Source organism: Vanellus vanellus (assembly GCF_965231255.1).
Source record: "Vanellus vanellus genome assembly, chromosome: 4".
Classification (NCBI taxonomy): Eukaryota; Metazoa; Chordata; class Aves; order Charadriiformes; family Charadriidae; genus Vanellus; species Vanellus vanellus.
The window spans coordinates 53642360-53660459 of record NC_138909.1 but is presented as its reverse complement, the minus strand read 5'-3'; the positions used below and the strand labels follow the sequence as shown (position 1 = coordinate 53660459).

Genomic DNA, 18100 nt, shown 5'->3' with positions numbered 1-18100 from the left:
AACCTTTCAAACATCATTAAATTTCTATCCCATCCTAACCAAACTACTTTCCATGCTTGAACTTCCTTCCAAAACCGAAGCTTTCTAGATGAACATTTACAAAAAAGAGTAAGTAAGGCAGAGTTAAAGAACAAAAAAAATATAAAGCAGATACTGTATTTCTGCCTGTGTTTCTGTTCATATAAAAAACATATGCAGTAACTTACACTACTGATATAGATGAAACAATTGCCCAAATGAGTGTTTACAAGTTTCCTCCTGGGTCTGAAATACCTCAGCAGGAATTAAAGCATGATTTAACGTGTCATAACAATTGAATAAATTAGAAAAATATTGTAACCTCAGGCAACATTAATTCCCCAATTTGCCAATTAGTGTCCTTCTGCCAGGGAGAAGGCAGTAGAACCCTTTTCTTTGTCAAGTCTCCTTTAAAACCACCAATCTTCTATTAGGCAGAGATATGCAAGTGTCTCTCATTAGTGCAAACACAAGCACAATGCTTCCTCTAAAAAATTACACTCCAGGCTTATTAGACGGACAGTCTTCGGACAATATACAGGAACAGCAGGGCAATAGATAGCAACACAGCATACAGGGGTTTCATCACATCAACCTTTCAACCCTTCAGCTTGCACCAGTTTAGTTTTTTTTAAACAGCTCACAGGAGAATTCTCAGAGAAATAGGAAGACAATGACATAGCTGTGCATGTTGCAAGCAGCTTCTTTCAATCACACAGGACAGCACAAGAAAACAATACAGGGCTCATTATTCAATCTGTTAAATTACGCTGTGCTAATTTGGGGTTTCTTAATGCAAGAGATACGTAACATACAATGTAGCATATTACATAAAACAGTATCTAAAACATCCTACTTGTCTAACATTTATTATCCCTTGATATAAGCATTTACATACCTCAGAATGCAACTGGTCTATTCGTCCTAGAAACAGACCACCTATGTACCTACTGGTCTCTGGACAGTAGCTGGTCAAGTTACTGTATCATATTTGACTAACAAGACAGGAACCACGGGAACAAACAGACATTCTGGGTGAAGGAGTTCAAATCCCAAGGTACTGTGGAAAACTACGTTATATCCTCTCCTCCCCCTTATATAAGCTACCCAGCTCCATCTTAAAGACAGTCTTATTCCACTACTCCTAAGGGAAGGCTGTTGCAGACTTCTGTGCCTCCGTTGCTTAGGAACAACCTTTTCTAATTTCCAGACTAGATTTATTCTTGGATAGTTTATACCCATTTCTTCTCATACCTCAAGCTTAAGCTCTTTTTTACCCACCAGTGTTGTTTCACTCGTATTTTTATGAAGAGCAACCTCTTTCGTGCTTTATTTTCCCATATCAAACAAGACACTCCAAGTCCCCATCATGGAGCAAATTCTCCATTCCCTTAGTCATTCTAGGAATCAGTCCTGTACCTCTTCCAGTCCGAATGCCCTTTTTACTTGATGGCGGGTGATAGGAATTAGACACAATATTCCAGATAAGCTTTCACCAGTACCAGAAAAAGGCAATACCACTTTACTCCTTTAAAGGAAAATATTAGTAAGGCAACAACAGTATACTTGGTATCCTAATTCTTTTCACAGTTGCTAACTTTGATAGGTTAGTCATCCTGAAGTGTTGTAAGATCATTTTCCATTTTTTTAATGTTATTAAATATGACTCCTTTTCCTACTGGTCATGTCCTAAGGTCTCAACTTCGTTCTGTGCAAAACCTTCTTTTGTATTGATGATACTTGACATCTAATGAGAAAACACAAGACTGGCACACAAGTACGAATGTATCAATCATAGAATGGTTTAGGTTGGAAAGGACCTTGAAGATCATCGAGTTACAACCCCCCTGCCAGAGGCAGGGACACCTCCCACTAGACCAGGTTGCCCAAGACCACATCCAGCCTAGCCTTGAACACCTCCAGGGATGGGGCCTCAACAACCTCTCTGGGCAACCCGTTCAAGTGCCTTACCACCCTCGCAGTGAAAAACTTCTTCCTAATGTTTAATCTAAACCTGCCCTCTTCCAGTTTAAAGCCATTCCTCATCGTCCTATCGCTACATGCCCTAGTAAAAAGTCCTTCCCCAGCTCTCCTGTAGGCCCCCTTTAGGTACTGGAAGGCCGCAATAAGATCTCAGAGCCTTCTCTTCTCCAGGCTGAACAGCCCCAACTCTTTTAGCCTCTACTCATAGGAGAGGTGGTGCTCTAGCCCTCGGATCATCCTCGTGGCTCTCCTCTGGACACGCTCCAGCACGTCCATGTCCTTCTTAAGTTGGGGACTCCAGAGCTGGATGCAGTACTCCAGGTGGGGTCCCACGAGAGTGGAGTAGAGGGGCAGAATCACCTCCTTTGACCTGCCAATACATCACCTTCTGGTCATCCAGTTCTATCCATACTCGACACATCCTGTCACCATTTAAAATCAATTTTCACAGAAACATCACTTTAGTTTTCACGTGGAATCATATTACACATTATATGACTCCTAAGATAAAAGAGGTCAGCTCTAATCATGTATCCTCTCCAAGAAGTCAGGTATCTTATAAAAACAGCTGTTAGATTTCCCTGACAAAGTCTTCCCCTCTTAAGAGATGTATCCCTTCATACCCCATTTTGCTCCATGTATAATAGCTTCGCTTTCTGAATGTAAACAAATTCCTAAATATTAAGGTCACCCTAACGATGCAATAACTATCCCAAACCATCTTTTCCTCTAAAAATAGTGACTACTTTTGCTGCTTGCCAGCCATCTAATACCTTTCTGCCTTGACATTTAATAAAAAATCTTGCAATTGAGCCTCTAATTGCACAGACTTACCAACTTCAAAATTCCAGAGTAAACACTATGTAGTCCCACTGATCTGCACCCTGTAAGTTTGACTGTATCTTTATGGAAATAATTTTTATAACCTCACTTCAGTAAGACCTATTTGCCAGTGTGCATGTGTTCAAAACTGTCTTCATTGGAAATTAAGGCGAAGTTTACATGTAATCTTTCACCTGTACCTAAACAACTTTTAGTCTTATTTCATTGTCCCCATGCTTCCTCTGAGAAGACAAGTGATCACTCCTTTTTCAGGCTGTTTACTCCTGATGCTCCTCTTCAATTTGCTATTAACTTTGTTAGATCTTGCATCTCCACTTTTTTTGTTTATAAAAAAATATAAAAGTTTGGTAAGAGCGCAACTATTTCATATAGTTGCACTAATTATCTGCATTTATTGCTGTATCAGAAGTTCAGCCATGCCAGAAGTAGCTGAAAGCACCTCATCAAATAAGCCCTGAATATTGCTGTAAAACTGGAATTGCAGGAACACTTGGATGCTAAACTAAGTTATAGCCTTTGCAATTTGAATGTTCACTTCTATAATTACAATTACTAACAGCTTTTCATGACACTCAGAGACATGTTTGGGTCGGTCTTTTTTTTTTTTGCTTGAGTTGGGCCTTTGTTTGCTTGTTTTTCCCCCTAGATTATGAATGTCTAAAACACGAATAAAAAGATTAATGCCACAAGGTCTCCCCAGAGCTAGAGAAAGAGAAGGCAAGTTAAGGCTGCTTAATTTCAGCTTTACCTCAGATGTTATAGCCAAATGAAAAAAAAAAGCAACAAAACCTATATTATTAATATTTTGTTTTGCGAACATACTGCACAGCTATTACAAAACTTACTTGAAGGGAAAAAAAAAGGCTGTAGAAAGAAGGTTCAAATTTAGGATTACTATAGCAACAGAGAGGAGGGAGGGGAAAATTACCAGATTATTCTCTCAGATCATCAAATCCTTGAAAGAATAAATTTATATTTGCGTTTCAGTCAAATGAACTGAATTTATCCTATTCATTAATGATTAACACATCAAATTAAGGATTAAATTAAACAATCAAAAACTATAGTACAAGAAGTAAAGTCGTAAATAAAAAATTTCAGACTGAACTATGTTACCTTTTTCTTCTACCATTAAATATTTGGTAAAATAACAGGTCTTCAAACCAACAACTGATGCACAGAGTATTATTTAGGAAAGTGTGTAGTCCTGATTAAAGGTCTGCAAAGAAAGAGGCATTCGGAATCTGCCTCATTCTTAATCAAGTGCCTCCAGTAACTACACTACTGAAAATGTGCAATAGTGAGCCCCCATTTGACTTGGGAAGGCAATGAATTTCCAAAAATACAGTTCAGTTATTATAGAACGAACATATGTTAGCAACATACATGAATGCAGTAATGACCCAATGCCCTGAAAACCAGGGAATGCAGAAATAAGCTTAAGCTCTTTAAAAAGGTGACATGAAAATCAAATCCAGGATACCCTAAGTAACTATTTAGATCTCTTTTCATTATGCAATCTTTAGCATTCTTTGTATTTCTGGGGTTGTTTTGATAAATGCTTAAAAATAATTAGCATAATGGACAGTATTCCAGTATCAATAAATACCATACTTACGTTAATGACTGAAAAAAGAGCAAGAAAAATAGTAGTCTCGGTCTTTTTCAGAAACCAGCTATTTCCATACTTTATCCCACTCACATTAGATAGGACCCCAAATGCATTAAACGTGCAGCTGAAGTGGCAAATGTTTACTTTTGACATTGTGAGCTTTGCTTGAGGCATGAAGGGGTGTCTCCCCACTTTAGTGGTAAGTATTGACCCATAAAGACTCTGAGCCTCAGGCAACTTTTCCACCAGCCAGAATGTTCAATTAATAAGGCTGCCCTCATAATCTGCAAGACTGCCCAAGTCCAGCTTTTCTGGCTGACATTCAGATTTTAACCCAGCCTTCTGTTCACCACTCCTGGCTTTTGTTGACCAGCTGCCAAAATGCTCTTTATTTTCTGGTGGCTGGGCAGGCCAGAGGACAGTTTGAGAGACTACCTTCCTCCAATTTGTGCAGCAAACTGTGCAGCAAACTGTTCACTTTATTCTCTGCTCTTGGCTCCTCCTCAAGTTGCTGCAGTGAGGGAAAACTGGAGGATACTGGAAGGACTGTCATTCCACAACTGTGAAGCAAGGGTATAGGAATCTTAACTGGGGTTTCCTTGTCCTTAAATCAACACCTCCATTAACACACTGGAATTGAGTCAAAGAAAGTTTCCTAGATCAACAATAAACACTATGGCAGATCCAGAAGTGGACATCTCACCTGTCAAAATCCTTACCCTACGCTGCAATCACAAACATCCTCTCTTTCCAGGAGAGAGGCAAGAAGCTCTGTATAAGATGATCCACATAACTCAGCAGCATCAAGAGCAGAGCAGGTTCTAAAGTAGATTGAGGTAAAGTGGAAAAAACATACAGGCAGACATTCAGTTACAAGTAGCAGCAATCAAAGAGAAAAACAGGATGGTCCCCTCTGAGTCCAAGGCACAGAAGTCCACCACCTTTCCTAGTCACACAAAAGACATAATAGCTTTCCCTTAAATTAAGCATCTATGTTTTATCTCCCTCTCCATTCAAACCATGTACGACTCACTTGCTTTGAGAAAGATCTAAAGAATCTACTAACCTTTTACCTAAATCACTATATAAGCAAACTGGGGGGTGGGGGGTGTGTGTGGTAAGATTCATTTCCTATTTACAGTTGAGATCTAAGCAAACATCTAGAGCTTATTATTAATTTATTTGCCCTGCCTATGAATAGACTCAAAAATAATTCGATACTGTACTGCAAATGGTCTACATAACAAAATAAATTTTTACCACATACTTCTGTCCACCAACACTTTATGAAAAATAACTTACAAAAACAAACATCACTTTCCTGACATCTTCATCCTTAATTCATTCATAAAGATACAAAATTGTTCTGAAATGCTTCCAAGTTAGCAGTTATAATCAAAATTACCAGAATATCTTTGAAAACTCACCACCTAATAAATTTTACTTTAAGCTCAAGAGGGAGGGGAAAAAACACCCCAAAAACCCACACCTTGCTATATATGCTAGTAGGCTTAAGAATTATATCCACAATAAGGAAAGAAAATTTACTTTGGAATCAAAACAGAATCTTGTGCTTTACACTGAATCTGTTATTCAAATCATATGGAAACTTGAAGTGACATTTAAAAGTGAAGCAATACTTTGGTTGTGTATAATTTTACCTGACAATTGTGAAAAACTTTACAGTAACTGAAAGCACCTAGAGAAAGATGACAGATATAATGAAACATGGTTTCCTATAAATTGAAGTCTCCTGTGCTTTCCTATTGATCCTTTTTTATCCCAAGTCCTCATGTTCCCCTCTACATTCTGCAAGAGTCAATCCTTGCTTCTCCCTTCACTTGAGCACTGGTCCATCCAGGTTGGCCATGCACGTGGCAAAATACACTACAACTGGTTCAGAGGTACCCATATCCTGACTGGCTGGCAAGGGTGTTAATGGCTACACAGCCAGATTCTGCCGCTGCTCAAAACAAATCAGAAGCCATTCCCCTCTCTTAGCACGTGCACAAGTTTGGGGCTTACATGATCACATTACTGGGAGAAACTGTGGGTGTTTGAAGTCACCGTTTTCCTGTTAAATTCAGTTGAATGTAGCTAATAGGTTCAGAAGTTTAAGAGAAAAATAAAATAAGTCCCTTTAACTTTGTAATACTTTAAGCTGCGTTGATTCAAGATTAGTATGCAAAGCTATGTTAGACAAGAGGTTTTGGAGAAAAAAATCCTAGTATACTGCATCTCAGTTAAGGCACAACAGCAGCAATATCTTATTTTGCTAACTTTTAGATGAAATGGATGTTTCACATTTTCAGCAACATTTTGTAGTGAAAATATCTAAATAAATTGTTTCAGCTGTTAAAAGAAAACTACATTGTATAGCATATTCTTCACCTCCAGTGTCATAATGCAGGAAGAGTAACTTCATGCTCACCCACCCCACAAACAAACAATCAAAGCCCCAAACAAAACAAAAAACAACAACCACCAAAAAAAAAACCACCAAAAAATCCACAGAAGACAATCTTCATGGGTTGAGGTTTTCCCAGACACTTGCTGGTTTAAACTGGCATTAGCTATATTAAAGCTGAAATAGTGTATCAGACCTCTCAATATTCAAGATCTGAAACAAGACAGAGATAAAAAGCGTAACAAGCACCACAATAAGAAATTGAAATTTGTACATACAAAACAAAAACAAACCCAAAATAAACTAAGTTTCTATGGCTGTAAGTCAAATTATAGCTTTTAGTCCAAAATTGCTTTTACATGTTTACTGCTTCCAACCAAAAACCTAGATGATCTTTGGTATAGTAATTTGATTTTCCCCTAATCTTCAGTGCATAAATGTACCACAACTTAACATTTATCTACTCATTTGATGTGCAAGTATCAAAGATACCATAAAGTGTTACTGATTAACTGCATTTACTGCTCACTGTTTCCATGACCCCTTTTCAGCAATTCAATTAGGTATATGGAAGAAAAATATAACCTCAGAACTCTGAAATATTTTACTCCTTTCAGATTTCATGAGTCAAGATCTGAAAGCCACATAACATATGGTATAAAAAAATCAATAATTTTAAAAGACAAAACGCAATACATTAGTCAAATAAAAATACAAAGGATATTTGATTAGTCCGAAAAGCATGGAAACTCCAAATCTCAGTTTCAAGGAGTAGCTCTTAATATCCTAGTTTTAAAACTGAATAGAAATGCACTTTCATGTACGTTGATTTTTAATTAATCTGCAGAGAAAACCACTCAAATAAGGGATAGTGAATAACTCTTTTGATGGCCCACTTGCTAATGCAACTGATCTGAAGTTGAAACGTTGGTCTTTCACTGAAAAATAACTGTACCCAGCAGAGCAGCCAGAGATCATTTCTCAAAATGCAACCTAATAAGCAAGGTCGAAAGGAGGAAGTTAGGAAGGTGCTGAAGAAGTTGTTACTCCTGTTTGGCTACGCCTTCAAGGACAACATTTTCAGTTTCTTCTTAACGGTCAGAGTCAATCCAGCAAAGCCAGCAAGCATATGTGCCGGTCAGCCAGCTCGACTGGTAAGTAGCTACTCAAATCCATCTCTACACTAAAACTTAATTTGCCCTGAAATAAAGAACAGTTAGACTCCAAAATTCCCCAAAGTAGCAGTAGTACTTAAACTTTATTCAAGACCAAGACCGCTGGTAAGAATGTTGAACCGGAGCTCTCATGACAAATGACATCATCTCAGCTTATACCTGATTTGAAAACGCAGTAGTTCTAAAAAGTGTAGTTTTCCTGGGGTCTCTGTCCTTACAACTTTTGCAATTACTAACCACTAAAATTGCTGAACTGACAAGACCACAATAAACAACATCCTCTGACTGATAAGGAAAGAAACCAATTATTTGCTTCAATTTGACTAAAGATTATCAATATTATTCTCAATAAACAACAGATGCTTACTGAGATGATACCAGATCGTAAAGTTATGTTGAACGTTCCATTAAACTACTACAGAACCCTGTTATTGTACACACAATACTTTAAAACGATAGGAAAAGTAACCATAGAAGAGGGTAATTTTAAAGTAAAAACTACCACAGATCAAAATATCTGTATAACCAGTACTTCTAAAACACTACTACCTCTAATGAAAAGAAGCTTTCCTCAGGAAATAAACTGATTTACGTGATTCACACTTTACACCTTTCTTTGCCAACAGGTTTGTACAGCTACACTGTTCTCAGCCCTACCAAAAAAGGAATATTTTTGAAGAGAAATGCCGAATACGTGGCAAGACTAGGTAACATTTTCCTATTCCCCTGAGAAGGCTAATTAAATCATATGAATGAAAATTACAAAATTCAGGTAATCTAGGAACTTCTACTATTTTTAAAAAACACCTGCTTTTGAATCTGTTAATATCGAAGATCTATAATTTAACAGAAGAGTTTTAGACAGGTTCCTCAGCAGATGTCAAATGACCTGCACAACAGAATCAGCACTTTAAACTTACATTCATATCTGCTCACAATCACTTTTTAAATATAAAGCACCTATCACTCTAAAAGTGTCTAAGAAATATTTAGTTACTGTATGTATTACTAATAGAGTGCTATTTCAGAGATTGCTTTCTGCCATGCAGCATGGTCCAAGAGTAAGTTATAATTTAAAAGCTATCAAAATCAGAAATTTAGCATTATTTTTTACTTCATGTCCTCATGCTTCAGCTGTCCTCACTGCACAACAGAAGCTACACTTCTCTGATATGCTCTCCTTCATAAAAGTAGTGGGCAAGTTTTGTTACTATGAATTTTTCCGTCAAAGCAGGACTGGCTCATTTGCATAGCAACAGTTTGGGATTTACAAATTACTCACTATTCACCACTGCTACCGTTCTTAATTACTTAAGAAAACTATTTCTACAACTCAGAAAAGCAGTGGGTACAAGATTTACTGTCTAGCCTCCTCAGTGTTAGAAAGCACTTGTCACATAGAAGTTGTACGCTTATTAGCAATCAACATGCTAAGTATCCTTCTAGTTCAAAACCTCCAGTTGCAGTATTTTATTCTATTTATTAACAAAACTGGCTACTTTAAAATTCATCTTTTTCCTCCTATAGCAAGTCACAGAATGTTGGGTGAGGAGATTGTGAGCACTTCATGCTGCGAAGCTACCCTTCAAAAACCGAGACTGGAATGGCACAGAAGTAGCTTTATCCTTACTCCTGTGAAAGTCCCTCAGTGCTCAAATGGGTTTGTCCACACAATCTCATCAAATGATCCAATTCCACACATGCAAAATAACATTTAATATTGACAGTGCATCTCAAAGAACGAGAACAGAGTTGAGTAATTTTCTGTTGGAGACACTTAAAAAGAACTGTCACAGAAAAATACTGATTTGGTAAATGACCTTCTTCACTCTACAGCATTAGTGAACCATGCTCTAATGAACTTACTGGCACAACATGCTAGCAAAAGCGCTTGTTTCAGATGAAGCGCAAATGTTCAGATTTCTCACACCATTTTATAATAGTCAACCATAAAAAGAAAACATTCAGGCAATGCAACACAACAGATTTTGGCTGAAAAGCACTATCCTCAGTGTGGAACCTCATACAGAAAACAGAACGCCAGTAAAACCACAAGATACTTATACAAACAAAGTAATGCACATATTATTTTCCTACAGTGAAGATGTAAAAACTTGCAATTGCCTCTTCCTCAAAGCTCTCCTATGAAAAATACCAAGTTTAAATTGTGTAATTGAGGCAAGCTACATAGAATGTTATGTTCACTTAAGACTATTTTTACACGATCCCAGCAAATCTGCCTACTGAATATAAATAAATACCAAAGCCACCTGCTCCAGAAGTCCAGTCCATAGTTGCATTTTTTCTCACTTACCATACAACAGCTCTAAAGAAAAAATTTCCTTATTGAGGTACAGAGTTGTTACATCAATCAATTTCAAGGAAAATGGAAGCCGATTTTAGAAATACTTTGTATTTCTTTATTTTTAAAATAAATTATTTTGTTCTATAAAAAAGAATGAATTTGCGGCAGTTAAGAACCACCGAGTATTGTTAGCACTTTCAGTTGCGTTACAAGAACCCAGAGCTGTAAATAACCTGAATGAGATACCTATAGCTTTCAGCAAAGCATACAGAAATTATCTAGCAGTAGTTGCAGTTTGAGAATTTATAAGTGGAAGGTAGACGTGTTTTGTAAAGCTCCGTCCATATAAAGACATAAGCCACCATGCAAGAAAACAGAATACTTCCGGTATGTGATATTATGATCTATAGCAACTTTCCAAAAAACAGATAATAAAACAAAACCAACAATAAGCTTACACCATCAAGCTACAGCAGTATCTCATGAAAGATGTAAACCCAGTGCTATTCCTAGCCCCCTATCTCAGTACAGCCATGGATATTTTTCCAGCTTGACTGGATTTTCCCCCTCCCTAATTGCTAGTTTTAACTAAAGCCAACATAGATTAAGAATCAACCTTAAAAGCAGCATAGAGACTGTGCAGTAATTATGTGCAGAAAGACAGGTGACATTTTGTATCAAAAGCAGACACTGGAAATGCTAGAACATAGATACCCCTTCCAGCAGAGGAAACAAAACAACTGCCCGTCTGCTGCTGCTGCTGCTACCCCACCAATCAATAACACCGCACAAACGCATCGCATCACCTCCTTCATTCTTACGTCCTCTGCAGACGATTATTTGGACACTCTAATGCCCGCATTTTGCCAAGCATAATCAGCGGGTCACCTCGCAGTCTAGAAGAAGGGGCAGATGAAGCAGAAGGGCGGTGAGGGAAGAGCCTGCAGACGCATCGCTTGGGCGCAAAGGAGATTTAAACGCCAGGCGGCCGCTTCCTGCGGCGGTGGCAGCAGCAGGAGCATCCCACCCCGCTCACGGCGGCGGGCACGGACAGGGGAATCGCCTTTCCTGACAGAGAGCTGGCAGGAACCTGCCCCTCCAGCCCTCAGCCGCCCCCGCAGCTCACCCCCCACCGCCCCATCCCCATCAGCGGCTGAAGACCACCTCACTCTGCCCCCCCCCATCACTCCAGGGACCCGAAACCCGCCCTAGCCCCTCACCACGGGCACCCTGCGAGCAGCGGGCGGCTGTTTTTTCAACACACACACCCCCTCCTCCCACCCGCTGCCTGTTTTCAAGGCACAGACAACAACCTTCCCCTCCTCCCCGCCGCCCTGGGCTAAACAAGCTGGTTTCAGCGTCTACGCCCCCGCCTCCCCTCGCCTCTTCCCCCCCTCTCCGCCTCCCCGCAGCGCCCGCGCCCCTCCGCAGCGCCCGCCTCCCCCTCACAGCCTGCCCGCCGCCAACGGCTGCGCCCGCGCCCCCGCCCCTCAGGACCGTTAACGGCTGCGCCCCTCTGCCGCGCGCGGCCCCCGCATTCCTCTGCCGCCCCCGCCCCCCGGGCCGTTACCGGCGGTCCCCCTTCCTGCGCCTCCCGCCGCCACCCCCGTAGCCCTCCGCGGCAGCGCTCACCCGAGGACAGATGAGAAAGGGCGGCCGGAGGGAGCGGGAAAGAAGGGGCCGCTGCAGACGGTCCCCTTGCCGAGGCTGTCTCCGTCTCCTCCGCCGCTGCTGGCCCCAGCTCCGCCTCCGACAGCTCCGCTCCCGCCTCCCCCACAGCCACCGAGCGGCCCCAGCCCCCACCTGACAGGGTGCGGCTTCCCCAGGCCGCAGGCCAATAACCGCGCCGCCCATTGGAGGGCGCACGCTCGGCGACTAAGCGGCTCTCCCATTGGCCGGCGGGAGGCGCGGGGAGGGGGATGGCGGCGAGGGTTGCCGGCGCCGGTGGAAGCGGGTTACCTCAGCCGGGGCCGGCCTTGGCCGGTCGTGAGCCTCCGGGAAGCGCTGGGTGATTCCCGAACGACCGGGTAGAGGCCGAGAAGAGCCCCCCGACGCGGGGAAGGGGTTTCTTGCGGAGCTGTATGCCTTCGGCAAGGAGCAGCGCGTCGTCTGGGAAGCTTATCTTATAGCAGGCTGGGAGATAGGGGCAGAAATCAAGTAATGGCCAAGGAAGCGTTACGATAAAGGGTTCTTTAACACGCGGCAGCGACGATATCTAATCGCTGGAAGCTCAAGGCAGGTCAAGATCGATCCAGAAGCGCAGATAGCCAGTGAAAGGAGCCCAACTCGAGAACTGCGGTGGTGAGGGTTAGAGGCATCTGTCAAAACCGAAGGTATTTAAGTCAGTCGAATATCCTCCGGATGTTCAATTCTAGCCTAATGAGGAGTTGTATACTTGATTCGGGAAGCATGCAGATATATTGTATCGGTTGTATATAGGAGGCTTAATTAGATCTTTATAAATCATCCCTTTAGATCTTCTATATCTAGTATAACCCCACAGTTTATTAGTCACTGAAAATAAAGCACCAACTGGAAAGTTAACTTGTTCTGTTAGCTATCTTTATTTTCTGTACATTTTTACTATTATGTCTATATCATTTTAAGACTGCTGCTTTACACTTCTTTTTGGAAACTGTTGTATAGAGTAGTGCCTGCCTCGGGTCACAAGAAGATTTGGGGGCCTGGGAACAGGCTTTCAGAAACACTAAACTTTTCTCCTCTGTTACCTGTACCCCTCACCCCCAACTTATCCATATGATCAGAAGAAAAATAGACTCCTGCTAGCAGAACCTGACAGGTGCCTTCAGGGGCCATAAACATCTCTCCCTTGGAATATGGGAGGAATCTAGCCTGCTCCAACCACCTCCACTGCGGAAATACACTCCACTTACCTAGTTCATGCTTTCTGGCAATTAATCTTCATCTCCAGATGGAAAACCAGGCCATAGAGATATATGTAAACCTGTATGTGAATTCAAACACCAAAAATGGTGATTTGGGTCAAGTGATGACACAGAAAGGTTATGGCACATCTGACAATAAGACACTGCTGGACATAGATCTGCCTAATCAAACCCATACCACAGTAGGACATGTGTTAGTGTAATTATTAATAATTAGCAAATCATGTTTGAACTTTTTTTGTAAGAACTGTTGCTATAAGCCTAAAACATTGAAGTCGCTTCATGTGTCTAGTGCTGAACCCTGTTAAACCCAGTGGATGTGTTTACATACCAGATAGCATACTTTTGTCCTTGTTCAAAGTCTAATCAAGGAGATCTGCAGGTGCTCCACATCTGCAAGGTCCAGCCACCTGCCTCACACGTTGTCTTCCCCTTGGCTGGCGTGTTTCTCTGTCAAAACTTTCCTTCATCTTGGCACCTCCCTTGCCTCTCTTTCCTCACCATAACATTCAACACATAAAGCTCTCTTTCTTCTTGTTTGATAAAGTAAATGGGAGAATGGATCCAAGTTAAAAACTAACTATTTCGTTTTAAAAGGAATGGTTTTCCTCTCCAGCTCAGCACATGGCTGTAAGACCAGCAGTGCCGGGAAAGAGGGGGGTGTTGAGGACAGCAGCAGCGCCCAGGGACTTGGGGGGAGGGCAGGGTCATTTCTTCCACTGTCAGTGCTGGCTTAAGGTGTTTGTGTAAGTACCGGGTGTCGTGCCACAAGCAGCTTAGGCTGCTCAAAGGATGCATCACACCTGTTCACTCTAATGGTGAAACACTGCAGAAGAGTGCTGTTCCTTTACCCCTCTTTTCTGCTGTCCTACCCTGTGACCTGCCCAAGGTCACAGGTTCCTACTGTCCCCTTCCAGCCTTCCCTCTGCCCATTACATTGTATCCCATAATCACGAGGCCACAGAAGATATTTTTCCACCTGGCTAATCTGATGGAAAAATCGGGGGGATGCAGGAGGGGGTGAGGCCAGCTTTCTGCTGAATCAGCTGACTCAGCGAACTCACTTTGCAGCCCGAGCCTGCTACAGCTGATGTATGACAGTGTTAATCTTGCCTGCTCAGTTTTTGGCCTGACCAGGTTCCTGAACTCCCTCGACCCAGCTGCTGCAGGAACAGCAGTGCTGGTGCAAAGGCAGGATTACATGGGTAGAAACATAAGGGAGGGCACATACGTACCGACGTGTACTAAAACAGCACACAGTGCTGCAGGAATGTGGCAAAGACAATCTGAAAAAGCACTTCTGCATTATTTAAGACATAAAGAACTTGTCTGTCTGTGATAACTCCTACCAGCTGGGTTTACAGCATCACAGCTGCAACATAAGGTACAATACGAACCACAGAATTTTTCAGCCTGTGGTATCTGACTCCTTCAAGATCTTTGTACTGCTGCTGAGGGGTCTGGGAAAATGACCAAGAGAAGCTTGTTGCCAGCAGGCTTGCACTTGCTGTGTGTACATCTGCAGGTGTACTGGAGAATGGTTACTGGCCCTTCAAAAAAAAAAGAAAAATACTACCACGTATTTACAGACAGCACCACATTCCCACGAGAAGTGTCAGAATGCAGTACTGTTCAGGTGAAATAGATGCTCCAGTTGCTGCCTCATGCACTGTAAGTTCTATTCCTTAGGAGGCTCAAGCAGCAGCAGCACTGGACTCAGCTTACGCCATATAGTCCCAAATAGAAGAGTCAATGCGAAGGTATTCGTTTACAAATTATTTTAGTTTGGCTTTACTAGGTATCAGAAAAATAATACTGTACAATTATTTTTACGCAACTGATCTCTTTACCTGGCATTAGCACTCCTTGTTGATCAAACCGTTTACAGCTTACGCACAAGTAGCGTTACTACCAAAAAGCTCGTGAGGGATTTTTCTGTGAAATTACTGAACTTAAATACCTTTTTAAAAATGAGGTAATGGGTTATCTTAATTTCAGCTGTGTATAACAGCATTAATAATAATCTCATAGTTTATGTATAGTATTACTAAAGTCGGTCAGTGTAAGTAAGGTACTAAAAAGTACTATTAGAAGCTTTATATTTGTCCCAGCTACAATCATATTCATCACAGGAAGGAGCTGCTTTTTTGAATTTTACTGTTTTATGTAAGGAAGAAGAACTTTCCCAATGATCTCAAAATAGAATATAGAAACAGTCTTTATATATATATTTTATATGTATCTGAAAAACATTTGATGGAACAACTACATGGAAGGGAAAAAAAAAAAAAAAAAAAAAAGTATTCTGGTCTACCTTCATCTTCCTCCACAACCAGACAAAAACACATCTGAGGTTTATTTGAGTTGAAAAAATTAAAAATTAAGAGAATTGAAGCAACAGGTGGGGAGAGGACAGAGCAGCTGGAACAGGCTGATACAAAATGTTGCCAGATTTTATACAATCCATTAAACTGGGAGGCCACTTTGGCTTTAAATTTGAAAAATACTGACTTTATGCTCAGGGGAGCCACAGGGAAATTTTTAGACACTATTGAGATTAAGTGTTCTCGCTTCATGTTTCAAGCTGGTTAATAACAGTTTTAATTGAACACAACCACAGGTGCAATGATTGCTTTAGCCAAAAGGAACTCAAGCAACCAACTTTCTCTTTTAACATTGCAACACTCTTTTTGGAGGTTTCGGTTTGTTTTTCCAAGTAAAGCCAATTCTTTTAATTGCAATATTCATGACTTCCTAAGCATCATGTACCCTCTAGATGTACCTTCTCTGCAAGCTGCTTCTATACTAATTCCAGTGTCGCTAGAGCTGCTGAGATTGTTTTTAGCTGCTCTCTTATGACACCTTCATCCTCAGTAGCAGTAGAAGGAAAAGTGCCACTAACAGAAGTTAGAAGTTTTGAAGAGGTAGGACTTAAAAAACAGACCCAGGAGAGTAAAACAAAGAAAGGAAAAATGTACCAGGGCAAGTTTAAAGTAATGAGGAGGGCTGAGAAGCATAAGAAAAGTTAAAGTATTTAATATTATTAGTAGTATTATTATATACAGAAGAAAATTAATCAATCTTGGGAGACGCTTTACGGTGTTAGAATATCAAAATTTTGAATTCCTTTAAATCACATTTTAAAAGGCACATTTTCAGCAGTACTCCCATGATTAGGGTGTGGCTGGCATTTACTTGGAAAAATAAATAAGCATGAATATTAGCACAGTGTAAATTAAAGCACAATGTAATCACTGAAGCCTAAAACAGACAGCTTGCGAGGCCACACCTGGTACATCGTTCCTTATTCATCCTGTCATAAAACCCTTTCAGAAGTTTACATGGAATAGACTCTCCTTTCCTCTGTGCTCCTGTGGCATACCTTTCACATCTCTGCCCTTCAGTACAGGTGCAAAACCTTTCAAAAAAGCTTTCAAGGCCAGAATTTAAGTGCACATCATTCTCCCAATACAAGAGCCAACTGTGCCAAGATTGAACACAGAGGGACTTAGTATGAAGGGGTTGTCAAAAGGCACAAAAAGTGATAACTCAAAGGAAGGTTGGACACTTTTCCCTGCTTTTATGTACCCAGAGATCTAATCCTGCAAACAGTTATTATTACTGTCATTTCTGTGCAAAACAACTCCAGTAGAGTTGTGTGCAAGTAAACTTACATTAAAAACGATTGTTTGATATCTCTAAGATTACATGCCCACTAGGGCTATGTCACAAATTTGAGAGGTTGGATTACCCCACTCCCTTGGTAACTAGATGCTGTAAGGAAGGAGGTACAGGTGAAGGATAGTAATGACCATCCTGTAATTAAGATACAGGAATGGAAGTCCCAAAAGAATAGATTTTAAGGCTGGCTATGCTACAAAACTTATGTACCCTAAACCCACTGAACTTAATCACTTCAGTTCATCCAGTTTTAAAGTAAGCTCAAATCCCACCAACTCAAAAAGTCTGAGTAGCATTTGGTATTTGGTATTTTGGTACTTGAAGAATTTATAGTAAAAGAACTATGAGCTCTCCTATTTAAGGGGTTGTAATCATGGTCATCTGAAGCACTCCCATTGCTAGGAAAAAAAACAAAACACCACCTCCGTGACTTCAAGGAATTGACTATTCAGTAAGAAACTATTGCGACATCATGCCATTTGCTTGCTGCTAGCTGACGTATTTAATGTTCAGAACAAGGCTTTAATGCTTCATGACATAGATCATTTAGGTGGTGCTCAGATATCCATTATGTAAATTCTACCTCAAAGTATACTTTAAGAATAATTTAAAAACAGAAATATAAAATTCAATTAATTTCATTGTCATCTAGGTTAAAAGACATTCAGATGAGTAATTTTACTAAATAACATTGCTACTTACATGACAAAGATGAGCCAAAAGATGTCTTAAGGTTCAGAGACCTGGCCCATCAGGTTTCCACCAGAAGTTAAGCTTTAACCTCTAGCTTCTGTCTGAAGTCACTTAGGATTGATTTCTACACAAATGACTTCTACGCACGCGCTTAGCGGTTGTATTCCTGTTGCTTGGATCCCTGCGTGGAATAGGCTGACCAGCAGATGTCCCCAAATTCAAAATAATCACAGTTAAAGCTTCAGAAATCTTTACAGCCCTTTTCAACTTTGCAAAGCATGAAGCACCAGAGGCCATGAATACTCTCGCTGCTTATTTGCTTCTTGTAAAAACTGAAATTCTGAACTGGAGAATACCTGACTGCTGACACAAAGCACCTTTTTTGAACTGATATCCAGACAAGTTTTCTATGACACTTTTTATGATACACTGTCTATTGGTCGACAGTCCCTTGTTGAAATTTTTGTTTTCAAAAGC

General features: G+C 40.7%; 1 protein-coding gene and 1 long non-coding RNA gene across 2 annotated transcripts in view; both read right to left on the bottom strand.

Moving 5' to 3' along the window:
* Positions 1–12123, bottom strand: part of ADD1 (adducin 1) — a 67722-nt gene extending 55599 nt beyond the window's left edge. The window contains exon 1 of the mRNA XM_082482535.1: positions 11976–12123. The gene's annotated coding sequence lies outside the window, so the exon portion shown is untranslated. The remainder of the gene's footprint in view (positions 1–11975) is intronic.
* Positions 12124–12396: 273 nt separating this feature from the next.
* On the bottom strand, positions 12397–17730 carry LOC309671342. Its single transcript, XR_014269128.1, has 3 exons — positions 17633–17730; positions 13238–13308; positions 12397–12661 (listed from the first exon to the last, which is right to left on the bottom strand). It is a non-coding gene; the product is annotated as an uncharacterized lncRNA (long non-coding RNA).
* Positions 17731–18100: the final 370 nt, after the last annotated feature.